A 14,209-nucleotide genomic window follows, 5' to 3' on the forward strand; every position below is an offset into this window, starting at 1 on the left:
CACTGCTACTAGGTCACCTTTACCTATCCTCCAACCTAAAAGCTTATGAAGTCACTATGCCCAATTCAGTCCTACTCTTCTCACAAGAAGACAGCAGAATGGAGACTAAGAACTTGGCTCATGCTTAGAAAATAACAATTTTATAGGCATTTTTTTTTTGAGAATTTAAGGATTTGCTTCATAATTTAAATTTATTATCCTTAGATATGCTTTTTGAACACTATAATAATGTAAAAGCATAATAAAATACAAAGCTCATTCAGACTTTGAAAGTTCTGTGTACGGCAAGGCCATATGGTACAGCAGAGAAAAACTATCCCAAGAGACTAAGATAGTCCTAGCTCTGCACTAATTAGCTATGTGACTATGAGCACAAGAGTTCTCCTCTCTGGATAAGAAAGATGCCTGGCTTCTCTGTTTTGTTTTGTTTTGTTTTTGCCAGTTCTTGCGGTCTCATTGGAAATACATTTTTTAACAATAATAGTTGACAATTAACTGTGAACTTATAGAAACTGCCTCAAAGAATTCCTCTCCAAAGTCTCCCTTATCATAGTAAATGGCACCTTTGTTGCTCAGATAAAATCTCACAAGTCACCCATGACTCCTCTCTTTTTCTCACTCCCCACATCCAATCCATCAGAAATTCTCTTGGTTTTGCTATCAAAATTATATCCATAATTTGACTGCTTTATCACCAATTGCACTGCTACTATCCTAGTACAAGCAACCACCATCTTAACCAGGACTGGTGTCAAGTTTCCTTCAATTCATTCTGGTCCTCTACACATCAATTCTCCCATAATAGATCCTTTAAAATGTTAGTCATATCACCTCTGTTTAAAACTCTCCTTTGACTTTCCATCTCCAAAGTAAAAGCCAAAATCTTGATCATGGCCTAAAGAGCCCTACATGATCTGCCTAGGCCTAGCCCACCTCCCTTTCATAAAAACCTGCTACCTCTCCAACCTCCCCTCCTACCACCAGCCCCACTACCCCACCCCACTCCACCCCCCGTTCACTCTATTCCAGTCTACTGGCCACCTTCCTCTTTTTCAAACATACTCATACCTCAGGGCCTTTGTACTTACAGTTCCTTCTGACTCTTCCCATGATACCACATGATTCAATTCTTTGCTTAATTCATGCCTCTACTCAAATATGATCCTACAAAAGACTCCATGACTCTATCATTAACTACCTATCTAAAAATAGCACCCACTCCCATCATTATAAACTCTTTATCCTTCTGTGTTTGTCTTCAAGGTACAAATTACCATCTAATAGGTTCATTGATTTATTTTTATTGCTGATTTCAACCCAGTAGATGGTAAGCTTCATAAAAGTAGGTGTTTTCTGTTTTGTATTTTTTTCTGTTCACTGTTGTTTTCTCAGTACCTAAAAGAGTGACTGGCACAGAGTAGGTACTTCATAAATATTTGCTGAACAATGAATGAATAACTACACTAAAGGAACAGCTAAAGAATCAACTGTTTTCTCAGTTACCATGAGCTAAATATTATAAGGTTTTATTTCCCATTGGAGACAATTATATATTGGGTCTACAGGGCCTAACAAATTTTATAGTGATTTGGGAAGAATTAACCAAGCTTCAATAATAAACTGAAGCTTTTTTAGGGTCCTGCAAAAATCAGAATTAAAACTATATTTCATTGATATAACAATTTAGTTTATTTTATTTAGTGCTGCTTTTCTCCCTGAGATTCTGTTATGTATCTAATTGTACACATACTTTAATTAATATTATGATTTAATACTCTTTAAAGTCCTCACAACAAAAGACTATTCTGGAATAAACTGCATAATTACATTTCCTTAGTGACCTTGTAATCTCGTGAGCATTTACTCTAGACTAAACAGCCTCATTCAGCTGCCCTGTGTCTGACTGTCGATGAAAGAAGCTTGTTTGACAACTGTTTCAAGCAGAAACACATTTTTTTTTCCATGATTGCATTAAAAAAAAAAAAGATTTAAAATTTGCCAGACTAGAGCCAGACTAGAACTTTAAGACAAAGGTTCATGTTAGATGTGTGAGGTGATTTCTAATTCAAATGCCAACAAAAATAGATACCAAAGACATTCACTGTCATGGCAAGAAAAAGAGTTAATTTAGTAATACTTTCATAATTGCAACCAAGCATGATATATATACAATATACGATAAATGATATACACATACATATTGCAGTTTTTTTTTTGGTGACTTTTCCATATTCTTTGATTTTTCTGGTACCCCGAGACTTTTTCTATTTATAAAACTAACATATAAACTTAAATGGGTAGCACCAAAAAACAAAGCAAACAAACACCTTTTCTCCATTCTTAGGCAACCTATATATATAACAAGTCGATAGTAAAGACACTGACCAAACAAAAAAACAATATATAAAACACCACATTCTCTCATGGAAATTCCATAATTTCAGTAACATTTTCTTATACTAAAATTGTAATTTATTTCTAGGAAAAGAAAACACAATCACAATGAAAGAAAGCAGATCAGCAGTTGCCAAGGGTTAGTGGTACTTTACAGAATGATGGAAATCTTTCTGTTCTGTATTGTAATTGTGGTGGTGGTGGTGGTTACCAAGTGTGTGCATTTGTCAAAACTTACTGAAGTGCTCCCTTTAGCAGCATATATACTAAAACTAGAATGAAACAGAGAAGATAAGCTGACTCCCGACCAATGAGGACACGTAAATTCATGAAGCGTTCCATATTCTTTAATGAAAGGTAATGATGATAGTACATCGTGAAAATAATATTGCTGAATTATATATTTGAATATGGCTAAAAGGGGAAATTTTAGGTTGTATATATGTTACTAGAATAAAAATTAAAAAAAACAGGACTGTACAACATAAACCATGAACCCTAATATAAACTAGGCACAATAGTTAATAGTTTACAATTATAATATTCTTGCCTCAATTGTAACAAAGGTACCACACCAATGCACAGTGTTAATAATGGCAGAAGAAAGGGTAATATGGGAACTCTGTATTTTCTGCATGATTTTTCTGTAAACCTGTAACTCGTCTAATAAAAAAATATATTTTAAACAACTCATTGACACCAGCTTAAAATAGGCATACTATTGTACAGGTACATAAATTATACTTTAATAAAGCTAATTAAACAAACTCTAATTTCTCTAGTCTAAGATTTTGGACTTCTATCCTCCAAAACTGTGAGACAATAAATTCCTGTTCTTTAAGCTACCTAGTCTGTGGTACTTTGTTATAGAAGCCCTAGCAAATTCAGACACAGTTCAAAATCACGCTTAGCTGAGATTCAGCCTTTCCTAAATACTCTCTTAAGTAAATAGCTATCTAGGTTTACAAGAGTATTTGCTGTTGAAAAAAATCTTAAAATTATGTAATACACATTAGATTCAGCACATACATCAAGAGATACAAAAACACACTCAGTAAAAATTCAATAAAATCTAAAACAAAGAAAAGATTCAATATATATTCATGATACAAACTTTTCCAATGTGATCTTAAAAATATTTCTTCAACATAAGAAAAATCACTTAAACATACACGACACTTAATGATGACACTCTTGAGACAGTCACAGAAAATTAAAAACAATTAATTGCAGTTATTAACAGAATTGTCTAACACCAGGACTAGACGTTCTAACGAAATGCAATAAAATAAGAAACTAAAGTCAGGGATACAGTATTTAAAAGAAGAAAAACTTATTTTTTTTCAGATGATAAACTCCCAGATAAAACCCATTTTTAAGTACATTAAAAATGTCCACTCTTTTCTAATCAGTTTATGGGTTTAAAGCAATCCCAAATAAAATCGCAAAAGAAGTGGTATTTCGTTTTTATCAGGGGAGTGGCAGAGATGGCTATGTTTTAGTTGAGTTGTTGGCAGGTTTTGGTTTGTTTGGTTTATTTGTTTCACAATATTTTACTATGAAAATTTCCAAACACACAGAAAAAGTAGGAGAATGTACAGTGCTTTGTTCCTTTGGCCAACAAAATGTACTTGGAAGAATAAATATATAAAAATGCTAACAATATTTTGGAAAAGATAAGTAGCAAGGGAGGACTTGCCCCACCTGTGGTAGGCAGGATTCTGAGATGGCTCCCCAAATTCCTTCCCTTGAGCATGGGCAGTGGTATGCATATGATGGATTTCATTCCTGTGATTATATTTTACAGCAAAAGGGATATTGCAGATATAATTTATATCCCAAATCAGTTTAGTGTGAGTTCATCAAAATTATCTGGGTAGGATTTCACCTGAGTTAATCAGGCGAGAGCCCTTAACAAGGAAGCAATCAAAGCAAGAGTAAGATTTTCTCCTGCTAGCTTCAAAGAAGATGGAAGCTGCTGTGAGTTGTACATCTCCAAGAAACCTAATTCTGACAACAACATGAATGAGCCTGGAAGAGGACCCAGAGCCTCACTCAGATGCAACTGAAGCCCCAGCTGACACCTTAACTGCAGCCATATGCAACTTGAATAGAGGATCCCTCGAATACATGCCCAAACTCCTGACTCACAGGAACTATAAGATAAAAAATTGGATGTTGATTTAAACTGCTAAGCTTATGGTAATTTGTTACACAGTAATAGAAAACAAAAACTCCACCTAATATTAAAATATACTATGGGAGAACCTAAAATGGTGGCTAGGTGAGACAGGGCAAAAAAACACCTCTGTGAAAAATACTAGATAAAAATCAGAAGGTGACCCAGAATACCAGTTTCAGTGATGCACCAGCTGGACAAGGTCTGCTAGAACCACAGGGGCTGTGCACTTGGTGAAACTGGGAGTTTACATTCTGAAACGAGTAAGTAAGCCGGCTGAAAGTCCTGCTGCCGTGCTGTGGTGTCAGGAAGCCAGGGGTTGGAGTTTGGAGATGGAGTGGTTCTTTTAAAAAAAAAGGGGGGGGGGACCCAGGAGCGGCTGCAGTTGCGACAGTGGGAACTGCACAGTGAAGCATGGCAGGAGCGGGCTGAGCCAACGTCTTGGTGTCTGGTGTGGAGGATAGCCCTCTGCAGATTCCCTCAGGGCCAGGGGAGCGGAGGGGAGAGCCAAAAGGAGAATGTTGAAACCCCGCTGCTTGCAGCTGGCTCCCTGGCAGGCTGGAGACATTCATGCCCGGGGCCATGCCCACAGCCCAGAGCTGCACCAGTTGTGTGAAAAGGGGGGGGTTGAGACGCCCCATTCAGCCATCTTTGCATAAGGTTGAGCGCGCCCCTGTACGGCCTGGCAGCCCAGGGATTCCCTTGAGGGATGGCGCGCACTTGTGACATAGCACAGCCTTCCCACAGCAGAGGTCCTGGAAGATAACAGCTGAGAAGGGGGGTCTGCTCGGAAAACCCAGGGACGCTAAGTTAATGCCGGTGGTTTGTGGGTCAACGACAGAAAATCTGGGGCAAAACTGAAATGAAGGCTTAGACTCTTGCAACAGCCTTGAATCTCTGGGAACACCTGGGAGGTCTGAATATTAAAGCTGCCCTGCCTCCCTAACCACCCAGACACAGGCCCCACATTAAGGGCGGACAGCTCCAACAACACACCCAAACTGAGTTCACCAACTGAACCCCACAAGAATCATTTCCCCACACACCACAAAGACAAAGTTGAGGAGAACTGACTTGAGGGGTATAGGTGACTCGCAGACGCCATCTGCTGGTTAGTTACAGAAAGTGTACGCCACCAACTTGTATTTCTGAAAAATTAGTTTGGTATTTTTTTTACAATTTGAAAGAATCCTATCAACCAAAGCAAATGCCAAGAGGCCAGAAACAACAGAAACTCTTAATGCATATGATAAAACCAGATGATACGGAGAACCCAATCCCAAACACCCAGATCAAAATTATCAGAAGAGACACAGTACTTGGCACAATTAATCAAAGAACTACAATCGAGGAATGAAAACATGGCAGAGGATATAAAGGACATGAAGAAGACCATGGCACAGGGAATAGGGGACATAAAGAAGACCCTAGAAGAGCATAAAGAAGAAATTGCAAGAGTAAATAAAAAAATAGAAGATCTTATGGAAATAAAAGAAACTGTTGGCCAAATTAAAAAGACTCTGGATACTCATAATACAAGATTAGAGGAAGTTGAACAATGACTCAGTGTCCCAGAAGTTCACAGAACAGAAAATGAAAGAACAAAAGAAAGAATGGAGAAAAAAATCAAAAAAATCGAAATGGATCTCAGGGATACGATAGATACAATAAAACGTTCAAACTTAAGACTCATTGCTGTCCCAGAAGGGGAAGAGAAGGGTAAAGGTCTAGAAAGAGTAGTCAAAGAAATTGTTGAGGAAAACTTCCCAAACCTTCTACACAATATAAATACACAAAGCTTAAATGCCCAGAGAACTCCAAATAGAATAAATCCAAATAAACCCACTCTGAGACATATTCTGATCAGACTCTCAAATACTAAGAGAAGGAGCAAGTTCTGAAGGCAGCAAGAGAAAAGCAATTCACCACATACAAAGGAAACAACATAAGACTAAGTTGTGGCTACTCAGCGACCACCATGGAGGCGAGAAGGCAGTGGCATGACAGATTTAAAATTCTGAGAGAGAAAAATTTCCAACCAAAAATACTTTATCCAGCAAAACTCTCCTTCAAATTTGAGGGAGAGCTTAAATTTTTCACAGACAAATAAATGCTGAGAGAGTTTACTAATAAAAGACCTGCTCTACTTCAGATACTAAACGGAGCCCTACCAACAGAGAAACAAAGAAAGGAGAAAGAGATATAGAGAATTTTAACAGACATATATAGAACCTTACATCCCAAATCACCAGGACACTCATTTTTCTCTAGTGATCACGGATTTTTCTCCAGAATGGACCATATGCTGGGACATAAAACAAGCCTCAATAAATTAAAAAAAAAAAAATTTGAATATATTCAAAGCACATTCTCTAACCACAATGGAATACAAATAGAAGTCGATAATTTTTGAATTGTAACTCTACTATTTACTTCCTACATGATATAAAATACACAAACTTTAATGACAAATCAGTGGTTTTGAACTCAATGTAAAATATATAATTTTTGACAAGAACTATGTAAAGGTGGGGGAATGGAGGAGTATAGGAACATAGTTTTTATGTCATATTAAAGTTAAGTTGGTATCAAAGAAAAACAAGATTGTTATGGATTTAAGAGGTTAATTTTAAGCCCCACAGTGAACACAAAGAAGTTATCAGAGAATATGACCATAGAGATGAAAAGTAGAGTATGGGTTAAGAGAAATGGGGGAAGGGGCAATGGGGAATCAAGAAATGAGTGTAGGGTTGCTGTTTGAGGTGAAGGGAAAGTTCTAGTAATGGATGGTGGGAAGGAGATAGCATTATAACATTCTAAATGTGATTAATACCACTAATGGAATGCTAGGGAGAGGGTGGAATGGGAAGATTTAGGCTGTATATATGTTTCCACAATTGAGGAAAAAAAAAAAAAGACAGCTAAATAGATGACAATTGAATGCCAAGGATGACCCTGATGGGATCTGAGGATAGAGGACAGGAGGCTCAAAGGGACACAGTTGAGACATAAGGAAAAAAAAAAATATATATATATATAGAATGTAAGCTTTCTATCTATGTTGAATCTCTTGTACTTCTTAGCTGCGTTTAATGGGATTGCATAAAAGAATGTTCTTGTTCATGGGAATTGTATATGTGAATTACAGTGTTTATTCAAGGATGTGTGCAGCTAGCTCTCATATGTTCGGAAGACAGAGCAATAGATGATGGATGACAGATAGGGAGGGAGGGAGGGAGGGAAAGAAATAGCAGTGTGACAGCATGTTAAAGTTGGTGGATTGGGGTATCAGGGGAGGGGGGTCAGGGTATGCTGTTCTGTGTATGGGGTTTGTATTGTTTTTGCAACTGTTCCTATAACTTTCAATTTATTTCAAAATAAAATTTAAAAAAAAGTCATCGTATTGTAGTCAAAAAATATATATATACTATGAATTTAAATGAGTAATACTGTGATACTCTAAAAATATTGAAAAAGAGATTAATGGAAAAGAAGATTCAACAGAGAAAAAGTCCTAGTATATCGAATATTTCATATCTGGTAAAAATACCACATACAGGGAGAAAGGAAGGATTACTGAATAAATTATTATGGGCCAAGTGATGTACTATGTTGAAAAAAATAAAGATTATTTTATAGCTCCTTACAAGAAAATTAATTCCATATAGATTAAGGGATTAAAAAAGAAAACTGAAGCCATATGAAATTATCATATAGATATAGATATGGATATAGATTTAGATAAGAGAATTGGGAAATTAATAGCACATCATCACTATATTTTACTGCACAGAAATTTAAAACTACTTCACATCAAAAACAATATAAATGCAATAAAAAAAACTAAAAACAAATTTTAAAACTTTCAAGTGAATAGTTTTAATAAATGACTGACTCGCATCAATAAAAGAAATCAATATTATGAAAACAGAAAAGGGGGCAAGGGCCATAAAAAGACAATATATACACAGGAAAACAAAGTAGGAAAGAAATAATGGAGAGGAATGTGCCACAAATATAAAAGGAAAGAGCCTCCTAAGGAGACAAAAATGTGTGAGGCACCGTGACATTCTTAGGAAACAGGAGGATATACAGACAGCTATGAAGATAGATAGGGGCCAGATTATTAGAAAGTTCTCTCTTGCAGCAGTGAGGAAGGGCTTAAGAAGGGGAAAACATAGACTGATTGTTACAACAAAAGTTATGTTAGAATATGTTCAACATAACATCTCGAATTCCTAATTGAGATACAAAGTTCCAAATTGCCAGTTTTGATCATCAAAAGAATAGTTGTGAAAAGCATCTCCAAGATTACTGTGGATTTTCTTCTTTTAACTATACACTATTCTCTTGCCCCCAAGAACAAACATTCCCCATTGCTTTGCCAATAATAGAAATGGATTTGTAACAAGTCACTTTTTTCTCAACTAGTTGGTTTTTAGCACAATAATCTGTAGCCACACAACAAAACAAAATCAACAAGTACTCATGGAGATCAAAAAAGAAACTTTCTTTTAATTACCATCAGGTTCTAGTCAAATGAGTTAATTAAATACTAACATTGTTACTACAAGTTCTTTCACTACTGATTATGAAAGAGTAGCTAAATAATATTACCATCTGGTTCAGAGTGTCTCTGATATTAAACCAGCACAGTTTAAATCTCTTCAAATATCTTTACAGCATATAACTTACATCAGTTATGTCAACAGAAGAGACTGAAATGAACATGTGCCTTTGCCACAACACTCTACCACAAAGAAAAATGCAAGTATGTTCTACCTGAAATGAAGATTAAAATCTGAACTACAGAAGTGTAGTAGCAAATGACTTCATTCAAACTCATAAACAGGGATAATGGAAGAATACAAGTTTTGCTTAAAGATCATATTTTATCTTATAAAATTTAATCAAATAAATTAGAAGTCATAGAATGAAAATAATAGATTGCTCTGAAAACTGAGAAAGGCATTCCAAAATGTCATTTTAGGAAAGCCATTTTCATTTTTAAGCTTTAACTATATTATGATTATTTTACACAGAAACTACAAGTATTTCATATACGATTAGCAGTGTGTTTAGTAAAACCATAACTTTTATAATAGATTTCCAAGCTACTTAAATATTTCATCAAGTAACATTTGCAAGGTTGGTATACAAGACTGCCTTACACCTCAAGTATGATACACAAATTTACATCTACTTTAAATATTTCATAACTCTGAATTATGTTTCACTAATCAAGTATCTGAATGGAATGGATATTTATCCATAAACATTAATTAAAATGTAATATGAATGTCACAAAAAGTATCCAAGCAAAAATTTATACAAAATCATGCTGATATAAACTACAAATGTTTAAATCCAATTTTTAGATTTCTTATTTACAACTGGTCTTTCAGTTGAGTTTTGGGAATTTCTGGAATAGGATCAAAAGCTATGTTAAGTATATCAGCTGGAATACATGGAAGGAATAAAAGAAAAACTTTTACTCATTTTAATACCATTATGTCTACCCAGCACTTTGTCAATAATTTTTCTTTATTTCTGTAACAGGCTCACAAATGAACAGCTCATATTAAATAAATCATGTATAGCTATTTAAAACAGTAGTTTTATTTTATTAAATATTTTGAAATTGATGACTAAAATTGAATCACAAATACCATAATTTATATTAGTTAAGGTAATAACTCTTCTTTGGATGGAAAGTGGTAAAATATTAACTAGAAAACCAGTCGATTATTAAAAAGACAGTCTCATGTTGCCAATGAATGAGACTTTCCTATACTAACCACTAAAGCCCTAGTCTGGGGAATTTCAATTAGCAGTTAATTTTCCCAATGCTTGCTCCCCTTGGCACTGAATGAATAAAACCTGTTTACATATTGCCTCAAGCAATCTGGACAAGCATTGCCAATGCAATTTGAACTATAATTACATATTCATAGGCCTCCTTAATGATAAATTCTTGTTTACTGTTTACTGATCAAGTTTAATTAACTTTTTAAAGAAGATCTGTTAACAATACAAACAAATCTTAAGGGTTTTTTAATTCTGATTTTATCTTTTATCAAAGTTATACAAAAAGACAAAAATGTAATTCTTTGGAGATACAATGCCTCCCAAGACTTATGTCATCCACTCCCCAAAATATATAATTAAAATACTTTTGAAAGTGCCAACATCCAGTTTAGCACCTACTAAAATGAAACTACCAAAAACTGTACTACTCTTGACTTCATCATGTCATACAAATTTCAAAGCAGATATAAAAAAATGGAAATGAGGTCGTTACTTATCGTCTCTCTTTGCCTCTAGAGAAATTAAACTTGCTCCCTTTGTAGGATAACATAACACAAAATGAAAATTTTGATGGAAAAGGAAAAGAAAGGAAAGGAAAAAGCAGAAGCTAAAGGGTTGGGCAAGGGAGCCCATCATAAAGGGATAACCAAGGCTTATGAGATGCAACCTTCTAGCTAAGATGTGGACAATCTTTATGACAGATGTGGAGCTATTATGGCTTTAGTCAACTGAACTTTATATTCCTGGTACTTTAAGAGCAGCACTTTTGAGGATGCCAAATCATTCTTTCAAAAGTCACTTCACAAATTAACTCCTTTAGTTTCTCTGTAAATGTTTCTGAAAATTAGATTAGGTAAAAATATATTCTTAGATCTTTTTACTTTTTCTTAAAAAGTAACCAAAAAAAAAAAAAAAAAAAAAAAAAGGCAGATCACTTCAAATAATAATTCCAGAGAATAAAATGAACTAGTAGCATAAGAAATTTAAGATTTATTTTGACACATGTCTAATAATGAGGTCATAACATATCACCAAAAAGAACATTTGAGCTAATCCTGGCTCCAACAACTAAGACTGTCTACAAAGAATTTAATACCACTGCCAAGGCCTGGCAGAATGAAAGCATAGACACACTCAATTTTGGTGGATAAAGAGTTCCTGCTCAAGAAAAAAACAGATGTTTCTTTAGCAGTTCTGGTATCACTATTGATTATCTAGAATTCTTCCACTACTCAGCCACAGATGGCTAAAAGAAATTGTTACAGATGAGAGCTATTGCTTGAAGTGCATAAATATTTACATGTAATCAGAACAATATGTATTACAAACTGTTCTGGTAATAGAATATATGTCCAATGTTTGTTTACAGAGTCAAAAGTCTACACCTAGGATCCTGGAACTAACTACAACTTGCACACATGCATGCACACAGGTGATCCAGCTTCCTTGATTTAGGAGCTTCCTTTATTTTTACTTTTTCAAGTATAAAAAAAACTTCAGAAAAGTACAAAGCAATAAAACACTACAGTTGTATCTATCTATAGGAAACTTCCATACAATTAAAAATCCAAACCATGATATAAGTAGTAGGAAGCCAAAAAGGGGTCCCAAAAAGCCAAAAGTGTGGCCAAAGATTATTTAGTTTAATACATTAATGGAAAAAAAAAAAAAAAAAAAAAGAACCAATCAGATCATCAATCAAGCTACATATATTTTAAACAAAAGTCTAACATACATACTCATAATACGACTACCACCACCACAGCATTTTAAAAGAGAAAGACGATAAGGATATTCCATGAAACAGACCCATGAAGATCAGCAATAGTTGAATACTAAATCCAAGAGGAAATGAACCATTTAAAAAAAAAAAAAAAATCAGCCAGGCCTCTGATACTAGGGGAAGGGTAAGAAACCTATGACCATCTCCCCAAAACTACACTGACAAACTCAAAAGCCACCAGTCACTGAGTGAGAGCAGGAAATCCACATGTATCTAGGTTCCTCTGGGGCAGAATTCTTCCACTATTCAGCCACAGATGGCTAAAAGAAATTGTTACAGATGAGAGCTGTAGGAACACTGAGAAAATACCACCCTTAGGGTCAGGCACACAGGACCTGCCTAAGACAAAGGTTGGAAAAGGGGAAGCAAGAAAGCCCCTTGCTCCCATCAAAAAACTTACTCCAAGGAAAAAGCAAGAGAAATTTATTGCTGAAGAAAGGCACAGAGAGAAAACCCCTCCAGGGGTTTTCAGAGCTTGATGAAAGCTGAGGGTGGAGCAAAAATACTCAGAAAATCCTCCCAACACTCTAGGCCTCCCAACACTCTAGGCAGAAGACCACAACTGAAGGAATTTGGTGCCTGTGGTGCACTGAAGGTAACTGGAGCAACAACAAAACCCAAACCAAAAGATATAGTTAGGGAAGAGGGCAGAGAATTACAATCCAGTTATCAGTCCCTCCACCAGAATACCTATTTTAATAGGCAGAAACTGTCTGAATCAACTATTTCAAAATTCTTGAGTCCAAGAAAACATAGCACAACATCCAGAGTAAAGGAAGAGGAAGAGGCTGGTAAAATACTCTATACACCAGTAAATTGCTCTCTCTATGCAGTGGGTACTGTCATCCATCTCCTACTCTCCAGCAGGCAGCACTGAGGTCCTGACCCCTGGCACAACATGCTCATGCCAGAAATGGACATAAAAATCAAGTTCCCCAAGATCCAGGAGTGTCCTCTCTAAAGGCAGATTACTACTTTTGCTTAGCTACTTTGGAACTTTGCGGGCCCAGCTCTGAGGGTGGCCATTATTCCAAACTGCACTGGACAAAGGTGGCAATGGAGATTTAAAGACTATATGCTTCCTCAGAACTGTGGAGGATAACTGAAGGGCTGAATTTACTGTGAAGGTGCCAAGTCAAGAAAGGCAGCTTACGGGAGCCATGATAGAAGTCCTGGTACCCTTCCTAGCCACTCATTCAACCCCTCCCCAGGGTGGTTTGAAGTTGGCTGGTGCTCCCATTCTGGATCCCTGGACTTGTTCCCACCAGGAAAGAACGAATGACGGGAAACTCCTCAACAGCATGCCCACTCCCAGAATTTGCCCTCCAAGCAAAAGGAGCTTCAGACAAAGAAAGCAGTGTAAGAAACAAAAGAGGTGGTGAACAGGGACAAAAACTTACCTGCTCTAAGTCTTGCAGGAACACCCAGAAAAGGGAGGATGTCTATTTCCTAGGATGTAGAAGGGACAAACTGTAAAGAGGGGAACTCCTAAGGCTACTAGCAATCACAAACCCAGGACAAGACACAGGCCCAGCAAAGACAGAGAAGACCCAGCACTTTGCATTCATTCTGAACTAACCTTCCTCATACTAGGGTTGAACTCTGAAGGAGAACACAAGGCAACGCAAAACAAATTTGCAAAAATAGCTAAAGACGTTTTATGCTTAGGTTTGCTTGGTTTTGTTAGCTCCTGACACTCAAGAAAATTTCTGTCATAACACATCTGGATATAAACTCAAGAAACATAAAACTCAGGGAATAAAGCCCAGAGTTAACATTTTAAAATAATAAAATGTATAGTATACAACAAAAGATTACAAGACAGAGAAAAAGGAAATGATGGGCCATCCAAAGGAAGAGGATAAAAATCCAGAAAACATCAACAAAGAAGAACAAACTGTGGACATACCGGAGTCAGATTTTCAAAAAATGATCTTCAATATGCTCAAGGAGAAGAAGGAAAATAGAGAGAAAGAACTAAAAGATATCAGGAAAACAATAAATGAGCAATATGAGAATCTTAGTAGAGACAGAAATTACAAAAA

At 36.0% G+C, this 14,209-nt stretch overlaps 1 protein-coding gene and 1 non-coding gene across 3 annotated transcripts in view; one reads left to right on the top strand and one right to left on the bottom strand.

The window, feature by feature from the left end:
- MNAT1 (MNAT1 component of CDK activating kinase) overlaps positions 1–14,209 on the bottom strand; it is a 335,520-nt gene that overhangs the window by 67,233 nt on the left and 254,078 nt on the right. The window lies entirely within an intron of this gene.
- Positions 2,637–2,742, top strand: LOC119533558. The gene has a single exon (XR_005216684.1). It is a non-coding gene; the product is annotated as a U6 spliceosomal RNA (small nuclear RNA).

The sequence above is a fragment of the Choloepus didactylus genome, chromosome 4 (genome assembly GCF_015220235.1).
Source record: "Choloepus didactylus isolate mChoDid1 chromosome 4, mChoDid1.pri, whole genome shotgun sequence".
Taxonomy (NCBI): Eukaryota; Metazoa; Chordata; class Mammalia; order Pilosa; family Megalonychidae; genus Choloepus; species Choloepus didactylus.